Here is a 9,088-nt window from a genome sequence, read left to right on the forward strand (position 1 = left end):
CAGGGGCAGGCCCAGGAGCCAGGAAGGGTGAGGTGTGGGCACTGAACCCAAATTTGGCCTGCTCAGGATTTTGCAAAGAGCCAGCCCACAGACGTGACTGAAAAGGTCGGAAAGCCTGTCCCCAGCCATGTGGGAGACAAGGGCTTCAGACCCAGCCCTTTCTACCTGGGTACCACCTTCCCGAAAGGGTGTGGTGAGGATGAGAGAGACATCAGCTTCTAGTTCTCTGCTTCTGGGGTGACATGTGATGTAGAAGGCAAAGTGCCCCACAGGAAAAGTCCGGTTGACCTGGTTAGCCTCCGCTGTGGACTCAGAAATACGACTGGGCATTGGCGCCAAAGGATGCTTTGAGGACCTCCAGCCCTGGGTCGGAGAAGCCAGCCACCCTCGCCGTCCCAGGGAGGGGAACAGCCTCTGGCTCCCACACCCACTGCCGCTGCTGTTTGGCGAGAGAGGACGGAGAGTTTTGTAGGGCTGCCAAAGGGCAGTCACTCCGGAGGGATGCAGGGAGGAGGAGAGAGAGAAGCCTGCTGGGAGGCTCCTGTTGCGGGAGGGGGTGTGAGCCCTGGGGAGTAGACCTGGGGGAGACTCCAGCTTGACCTCACCTGGGCTATGGGCGCAGCGCCCACCGCCCTGCCTCTGAGAGCGGCAGGCAGGGCCCCGTCCCCCTCCAGGGCGACTCAAGGGGGCCAAGGCCAGGTGGCAGGAGGGGTGGCAGGAGGGCCCTGACGCTCCTCCACAGTGTCAGGGCTGTGGAAGCTATTGAGTCGCTAATGCTCTTTACCCCACCGCTGGGGTGTCCCTAGAAACAGCCGGATTGCTCCCTTTCATCCAAACAGCAGCATGATTGTTCTAGCACCAAGTGTGTCAGATCTAACTCCATCATATCCCCCAAATTAATTTTAGAGCGGTGGCGAAATGAAATGGCACACTTCCTTGAGCTTTTGTTGCACCATGTTCATGCAGCAAACTGAGAAGCAAATGTAGTAATTAGAGGTTAAATTAATCCTTGACAGACAAGCAGCTTAGAAACACTGTGGCCTCCTCCCCGAACCCAGCGTCACGCATGCCAGTCTCTCACGTGACGCTGGCAAGCGCGCCACAACTACTGTTCCACTTAAAATTCCAAGGTCGGTGCTGCAACTTCCAGAGATCTCATTAGGAGCAAAACCCAAACAATCCCCCAAACTGAGAACAGAGCCCACCCAGCAGAGCCCTCCAAGGGGCTGGCTGCCCGACTCTCGACTCTCCATCAGCAACTCGAAAACAAGAGGAGACACACTCCTTTCTGAGGTCCTGAGGCCCAGGCACCCCACTGCTCCTTAATTTACAACCTGCCCTCTTCGCTCCCTGCGACTTGGAACTCAGATTGTAATCCGCCCCTGCGCCTTCATAACAGGGCTCCTAAGCAGTGCGCACCACGTTCCCCCCACCCCCACATTCGCTCTCCCTCAAAAGGAGAGTCCTGCGCGCCCACAGCAGATGTGCAAAGGAGGTGTTCTGGACTCAGATGGTTGACGGAGAGTCAGGGTCCCCTCAGGAAAGTCAGGCCGCTCCCCTCTCTGGGCCTCACTCTCCTCTTCTGTAAAGTTACAGGACTCTACTCTCCCAGCTAGAACAATGTGCATCTTTTACTATAGGAGTTTGGAACCATGTGCAGGCATGTAGGCAACAGACTAATGGGGCCACATAAAGCAAGGCAGAGAGGATTCCAAGCCCGCCCCTCTGTGTCACCGAGCCTCTGAAAGAAGCTAGGGGTGGGGGGTTCAGGTTCAAACACTGGGCAAAATATGAAAGCAGGTGCCATTCACGAGCTCACACCTGGTGACATCCAGTGGCCTTCTCTAGAATCGGCAAAAATGTGTCCCTATGGCCCAGTGTCCAGGTACTTGCACAGGCGGAAGGAAGGGGGAAACACAAGGGGCAGCTGGCCAGGCCTCCTTCTAGCCTGATTGAATCCCATGGTCATCCCCATCCTCCTCTGGGCCTCATGGACAAGTTCTCAGGGTTCAGAAAACAGCATTGTCCAAACCCCCACTTAATGGTTATTTACTGTGCAGAGCGGGAAGTGGGGCACACTGGGAGGGGAAGACAGCTGGGCCCCCCACCCTGAGGAAATTTCCAGGCTGGGACCCAGGCTGTACAGAAAGGGGCACTGACGGCCCCCGGGGTCAGAAGGCAGCAGCCAAAGCAGGACTGCGCTGCTGTGGGTGGGCGGAGGAGCCCACCCTCATGCGGGCCAGGGAGGGAAGGGGAATCTGAAGCTGGGGTTCCTGAGAGGCCCCGAGGAACTCCTCTGGGCAAGGAAAGTTCTCACAGACTTTGCAAAAGGCTTTTTCCTTCTGGTGCCCCTTAGACCCTGTCTCTGTCTCTGGAAGCTTTTACTCTGGGGAGTCCAGGGTCAGCAAAGCCCCTCACTACGCCTCACCCTGGGAGATCTTTGGGGGCTGCGACAAATGTGATTGCTTTGGAAAATCTGAATAGGTCAGATTTTAAGGGTGGACTTGGGGCCCAAAGGAAATCAGGGAGGCTCTGTGAACAGGGAGAAAAAAGAGAGCACCAGCGTGGGGGAGGAGGACACCTGACTTCTGAGCTCAGAAGCCCCAGGCTGCTCATTTGGAAGCAGGACACCACTGCGATCATGCGCCCATGGTCCTCGTACGTAAAGACCACATAAATGTAACACAAGCGACAGGCCCTCACCTCCATGGGACCCCTGATCCACCGGCCAGCGGCTCTGTGGGGAATCTTCTTCCTTTGCCACAGTTGCAACCAAACGAGGACAGGAGTGACAACAGCAACAAGTAATAAGCCTTGTCAGACAACCCCATTGGGTTCAAGTAGGTTCAGGAAGCTTCCCTACTCAGGACCTGAAGATGTTTCAGGACTCAATGTCTGCAAAATCAGACTGCTTCCAAGTGAGCTTCGAGAGGCTTCTTTCCTGCCATACAGCTGACTGATGCTGCCTAGGTTACCCTGGGTGTCGGTGCTGGGAGGGGGGTGATGGGAATCAGTTTATTGTGCTGGTGCATGGTAACGGGCTCCTGCTTCCCGCCATCTATCTCCCTCCCCGGCCACATCTGTCTGCTCCAACAAACACTCAGCCTTTTCTGCTTGGATAAGGAGATTTTCTAGTTACATCCATTATATGTGTATCAACATTTATGGCAGCAAGATAATTGCCAAAGAGCTCAGAGGATAAAAGGTCCTCCTTCATAACGTTTGCATCGCCCCCAACCACGTTTAAAAAAATCAATATTAAAATCAAGCAAGAATTCTTGCATGGCTGCTGCGTCCTCAAAGTTGGAAATGTGATTTTTAGAAAACACCCAGCTGGACCCGGACGAAAAGAAAAGGTTTGACAGTGAGTTCAGAGCCCCAACTCCAGCGAGGCTCGCGTGTATAGACGGAAGTCCTTTTTGTCCTTGAGACCTTTGCTAAACAGCTGCAAAACGGCAAATCTGCTATTAAATGAGTCCTTTGGAAACACGCCGGTCTAATTTCAAAGAGTTTAGATCCTGTTATCTGAAAACCGACCCAGTGACTAGGAGGCCTGCCGTCAATAGGCCCTGAGATCCCCAGATTAGGGGTACTGGACGAGAAGCCCTCCAGGACGCCTCGCAGCCTCCACCATCTCTGTTTCTGGGGAGAAGGTCACACCAGCAAAAGACACAAAGAGAGGGAGTAATTCCCACTTTTATACTGTTTTCATTGGCTCTCTGCCATATTTTCTCCTCCCTCTTCTTGCTGCCCCTCAGAATCTCAGCCCCATTTCTTTGTAAATGCAGCCATTTTCCCCACAGGTGTTTTACTTCCACAGAAAATGACTATTTCATTTACAAATCGCAGTGTGTTAGAGCTGGAAGGGATTCAGACTCCCAGGCCCTGAAGGAGGTCAGGGAGGAGGATAGGAGGAGCAAGGAGAGGGGATGGACTTGCCCAAGATCACTCAGCTAATTAGGGTGGAAAGTATTCTAGAACAAAAGTTTCCCAGCTCCTAGGCTAATTATCCCTCCAATGTACTGCTGCGGGGCGGGGGGGGGGGGGAAATCAGACTCTTTAAAAAGAAAAAAGAAAAAGAAAGGAAAGGTTAACTGCATAGAGGAAGCCCCTTTAAAGAAGGAGGGTAGTCCGACTGTTGTCAGAACCACTGATCTAAGATCAGTTTCTGCCCATTTCATAAGCCTGAACAGCCACCAAGTTTCCTAGGGATGATCTATTAACAGGTGCATTTTAAGCCTTTGGATGATTTGCTTAAAACGGGAAAAAATTAAACATGCTGGCCAGGCTTGAAAAAAAATCCCTTACCCTACTGAAAAGGATGGACAAGAGTAGATCTACTACCTGAAGATGCAGTGAACGTGTAGCCCCCACCCCCACCCCAGCAACAGGCTATTTCCTGGTTGAGTTTAAAAATTCAATGACGTTCCTGTTTCAACCCACACATCTGTGTCACTGTCAGCGTCAGTGGCAGGAAAACAGACGAAGTCACCCTTTGCTAATGATTTCCTAACATGGAATTTCCTTGTATCTCCTGAAGCCTTTCTTCTTCTAAAGCCAAACTGTTTTTCCTCCTCTCAAACACATTGTACTGAAGGAAAACTGAAAATGGTCACGGCCGGAAGGGATGATTTCTGAGGAGATCTTATAAGGAAGAGCTGCAGATCTTTGTGATATTTTTAATATGTGTGTGTTGGGGGGGGGGAGAGCTGCTAGTTCTTCTAAAGCCAATAGGAACAAAACAGAGAGATTTCCTCCTAGGCATCTGGAAATATCTCAGCCCCTCTCCTGCCTCCTTCCCAAGTTCCACTTGGAGCAACATTCTTTTATCAGTATTAAAGGGAACATCCGCACTGTCGTACTGTCGGTTGGCATGGGGAGCATGGGGAGAGAAGCCAAGTCAGCACCCAGAGTAGGGACAGGCGTGGGGAGAACCACCAAAACAGAAAACAATGTAGAAGCCCATCTCCTTTCTCCTCTGGAGAATATTCTATTTAATATGCAAACTGGTCATCAAGAGAAAAGAGGGATGTTACTTTAAGGCAAAGAAGCTGATTAGCTGCTCCGGCTGGCAGCAAACAGCTGGTCTGTCCGGCAGGTTCAAGGCCATTTCTGCTACTCTCTTATGGAGGCACCATATGTTCCATCTCGCACATCAGCAGCTTTATTTTCCAATGATCTTGCTCCAGAAGGGAAGCACAAAAGGGGGAGGAGAAGGTAGAACCTGTGGTTTACCATTTGAGTACTTCCTTGTGGTTTTAGATGCTGTTGGGATGGGGGGGGTGGTCCGGAACCTTAACGCTTCACCTTCGATTCCAAACACCAGAGAACAAATGTTTGACCAACACTGTCCACTAACCTCCAGAGATGGGAGTGGAGTGGATTAGGGGAAATAAATTCAAAAAGGCACAAATAATATCCCGCCCGAGATTAAAGGGGAAGGGGGAGGGAGGCGACGAGAGAGGGGGGGGGAGGGGGGGGATTCGACTTCGCTCTTTGGACCCCGCCCACTTCTCCCTATTTGTCAGTTTTTCTTATTGTCAGTATTCCTAGTCCCAACAGAGCAAAACTTTAGGAGAGAAGCGAACAGCTTTGGGTGGGTAGAGGCGGAGGCGGGGCAGGCCGACAGGCGAAAGGTTACTTCTAACAGGTTTAACATTCCTCAGTGCAAGTCCGTGTTCCCATAAGTTTGGCGGGGCGGGGAGAGAGCAGGTGTAGGGGATGGGACCCGCTAAATCCTCAATCCAACTAATGCCAGCGGCCCACGCGTGGTGGGCACCCCCAACTGTCCGGCACTGGGTCCGTGCGGAGACGACACACCCACGCACGGTCCCCACAGCCCGTCTAGGCTGCCCGAACCTCGGAGGTGGCCGTTCCAACTCCCTCCCTGCCTCCAGACAAAGGGGGACCGCGGAGCGTTTGAGTCCCGGTGTGCGTTGTGGTGGGTGGGGGGAGAGGGTGGCCGGCAGGAGGGCGCAGGAAGGAGTGAGTGTAGCCGCAGGGTGGCGAAAGCCTCACAGTCACTGCCGTCGTCTCAGCCACCCGCGGACGCGACAGCCGCCGGGAGCGGGGAGGTGAGGGGCCCGGGCTGCAAAGCGAAACCGAGGAAAGGGCGCCCCCTATGCCCGCGTCCGGCGAGCGCCGCGGCGAGCCGCGTCTGCCCTTCCCGCGGAGCGTGCTCGGCCTCTGGCCTCCGCGTCCTCCCGCTCGCCGCACCGCCGGCCGGGCCGTCCCGGCCGCTGGAGCCCCGGGTGTCCGCTTCGGGCAGGCGGGGCGCGCCATGGGCGCCAGGAGCCAGGGGCTCCCCATGCCTTCTGGGGTTCCTGGGGAAGGTTTCCGAAACACAACCCCCTCCCCCACCGCCTACACTTGCCCTCCTGTCCCAAGCGGCTCAAGGCCACTGGGAGGCAGCCGCCCCCGCCCCCCTGCCTCTGCGTCCCTTTCCCCCTTCCCTCTCTCCAGCCTCCAGGGAAACAAAGGGGCTTTTTATAAAGCGGATTGTTGGCGGCTGCGGCGGCAGGGGTAGGAGGGAGGGGGGATCTATAAAGACAAGAAGAGGTGGGGTAGGGGGAGAAGCTGCGCGGCCTCCGGGAGCCCCAAGCGGCCGGGTGGCCGGGTGGCCGGGAAGCCCCCGCGGGTGCGCGGCCCACCCCGCCCGGCCCGTGGGCACTCGGGCGGCGGCCCGCGCCTGCCAAGGGTTGGGCTGCGCCGCTGCGATGCTGCCCGCCGGCTCGCCGCAGCCCGGGAACACGATTGCTCGGGTCGCGGGGCCGGGGCGGTGGGGACCGCACAATTCCCGCGGGGGTCTCCCCTGGGAGACCTGGGCCCTCTTCCCCGCCAACTCTTTGGAAATTGCTTAGGCTCAGGGAGACTTTGCGTCTTTGTTACAGCGCGGCTGCCTCTCGCTCGATCGGCTCGCTCGCCCGCGCAGACAATGTCCCGGAGCCGGCCTCGGTCGGCTACCCGCAAACGACATGTTCGCTATAGACACGGCACCCGGGGGGGATTCCTTCTGCTGCCAAACAACGACGACAAGCCACCCCAGCAAGTGGAGTCCCTTCTCCCCCACGTCCCCCAGCCATCCTGCGCTCCCTCCCGCTCACACACTCACACCCACACTCGGGGCGCCCGGCTCAGCCGCACGGAGCTGCGGGAGCGCGGTGGGGCTAAGCCCCCGGCCCGAGGTGCGTCAGTCTGCTCAGGTTCCGACGACTTCAGGGCAGTTTTCTGGCAAGCTAATCCTATTAGTGTCTGCTCAGTCCGCATTTAATCACCGATCAAAATCAGACGGTCCGGCCAGCTTTCCAAGTGGCTTCGGACACCCTGCATCGGGACAGAGCCTCACCGAGCCAACTGGCCCAGAAAAGTATTTGGCGGCGCTCCGGGGGGCTTCCCGCCCGCCCTTCCCGGCGCCGGGCGCCGGGCTCTGCCGACGCTCCGAGGCCTGGGAGCTAGGAGCGCGGGGGCGCCGGGAGCTCCGGGCAGGAGCCCAGTCGGGGCTGCCTTGAGCCGCCAGCTCTGTTCGGGGCTGCTCTCCAGAGGAGGATTTGGCAGGGGAGGGAGCGCCAGGCAGCGGGCTCGGCGCTCGCACACTCCACACTCCCGCTCAGTGGCGGCAAACCGGCTTGGGGTGTGTGTGTTGGGGGGGGGTTGGAATCCTGTGCCCAGCGCCCACTGTCGACTGGCCCAGGCTCAGGGAGCTGGCATGCCATGGGAGCATCGCCGGTGGCATCCGGGCCGCCAGCGGCCCGGGGGGCATCAGAACGGAGTGGGAGCCTCCCAGTGAGCCCGGAGCAGCCCGTGTGGCTCGAGCCCCTCTGCCTTCCGCAACAGCCACCCCCCCCCCCCCCCGGCCCCCGGTACTTAACTGCCCCCGCCTGGTTCCAGACACCCGATGGGCGCCAGGGAGCAGGCAGAGGCCGAAGTCCTGGGCGATGGGAGCTGCGCCCAGGCCGGCCCGGCCAGTTCGAGAGGGGGGCCGGCCGCGCGGAGCGCCAGGTGGGCTGTGTGCTCGGAGCAAACTTTGGGGTCCCCCAGCTCTTCCGCGACGGGAACCACAAGTAGGGGCCACAAATGCACCCCGGAGCCCCCAGAGCAGCCGGACCTCCCGCTCCCGCCCTCAGTCTTACCGTGCTGCGGAGCTCCCTGGCGGCGGCGGGGGCAGTGCCCAAGGGGCGGGCGGCCGCCGGCGCAGGCAGCCTGGCCTCGGGCACTCGCTGACCGGCCCGGCCCGGTTGCAGATCACCCCCTGGCTAGCGGCCGGTGCCCCCGCGCCCGCCCGCCGCGGGCTGCTTCAGCTCGCGGCCAAGTTCATGCCGGCGGCGCTGCAGTGGCGGCCTCAATCTGCTCGCTCCATTCCCACCGCCCGGCTCCGCGCCGCGCGCCCGGAAGGTGGAGTTTCGGGGGTTTAAGTTACTGATAGGCATTTCTCACTGCTGTGTCACTCGGGGAGGAGGAGACACGCACGCCGCACACTCACACACCCTCACACTCACGGCGACGAGCGGCTCCGGCCTTAAAGGGGAAGCCGCGCTGCCCCGCCCGCGACCCCGCCAGACCTGAGCCCCCGAAACGCGGAGTTTCCAGGCCGGATGGGGCCGGGGGCGGCGGAAGCGCGGCGACCACCCAAGGGGCCTCCCCGGCCCTCCTGCCACTCTTTGAAAGGGAAGGCGGCCGCAGGATGGCTTCGCTGCGGTCGCCCGTTTCTCCAGCGCACTGGAGCCAGGGCAAAGGGGGAGTGCGGAAGGGAAGGAAGGGCCACGGTCTCACTTACCTCGTGGCTCCGCGCGCAGCGGGAGGCGATGGGTGCCCTCGGCGGCAGGTGGCCCGTCTAGATGGTGCGCTGGTGGGGAGGAGAGAGAGCGCGGTGACCGAGGGCCCCTGGGCACGGGCGAATGGAGCTCGCCCGAGGGCACCAGGCGGAGTCCCGCGCGCTTGGGAAATCCGCACGCGGCAGGTAGCCTTCCCGCGTCCGGGCAGAGCTGGCTGCTAAGCCGTGCGCGTCCCTGACAGACGGAGAGCGATCCGGAGAGCGGGAGAGCCAGCACTCACCAGCGCCAGGGCGAGACAGCGCGCGAGTCTGGCAGAG

At 58.9% G+C, this 9,088-nt stretch overlaps 1 protein-coding gene across 4 annotated transcripts in view; it reads right to left on the reverse strand.

Annotated features, from left to right (window-relative positions):
* The window catches only part of MAMLD1 (mastermind like domain containing 1), a 108,977-nt gene extending 100,155 nt beyond the window's left edge, over positions 1-8,822 (reverse strand). For 3 of the 4 annotated variants that reach the window (XM_032845250.1, XM_032845248.1, XM_032845251.1), the window contains exon 1: positions 8,130-8,373. The gene's annotated coding sequence lies outside the window, so the exon portion shown is untranslated. Of the gene's footprint in view, positions 1-8,129; positions 8,374-8,773 lie in introns of those variants that run through there. The other variant, XM_032845249.1, reaches the window with a different exon arrangement.
* Positions 8,823-9,088: the final 266 nt, after the last annotated feature.

The sequence above is a fragment of the Lontra canadensis genome, unplaced genomic scaffold (assembly GCF_010015895.1).
Source record: "Lontra canadensis isolate GAN:19392208 unplaced genomic scaffold, GSC_riverotter_1.0 scaffold161, whole genome shotgun sequence".
Classification (NCBI taxonomy): domain Eukaryota; kingdom Metazoa; phylum Chordata; class Mammalia; order Carnivora; family Mustelidae; genus Lontra; species Lontra canadensis.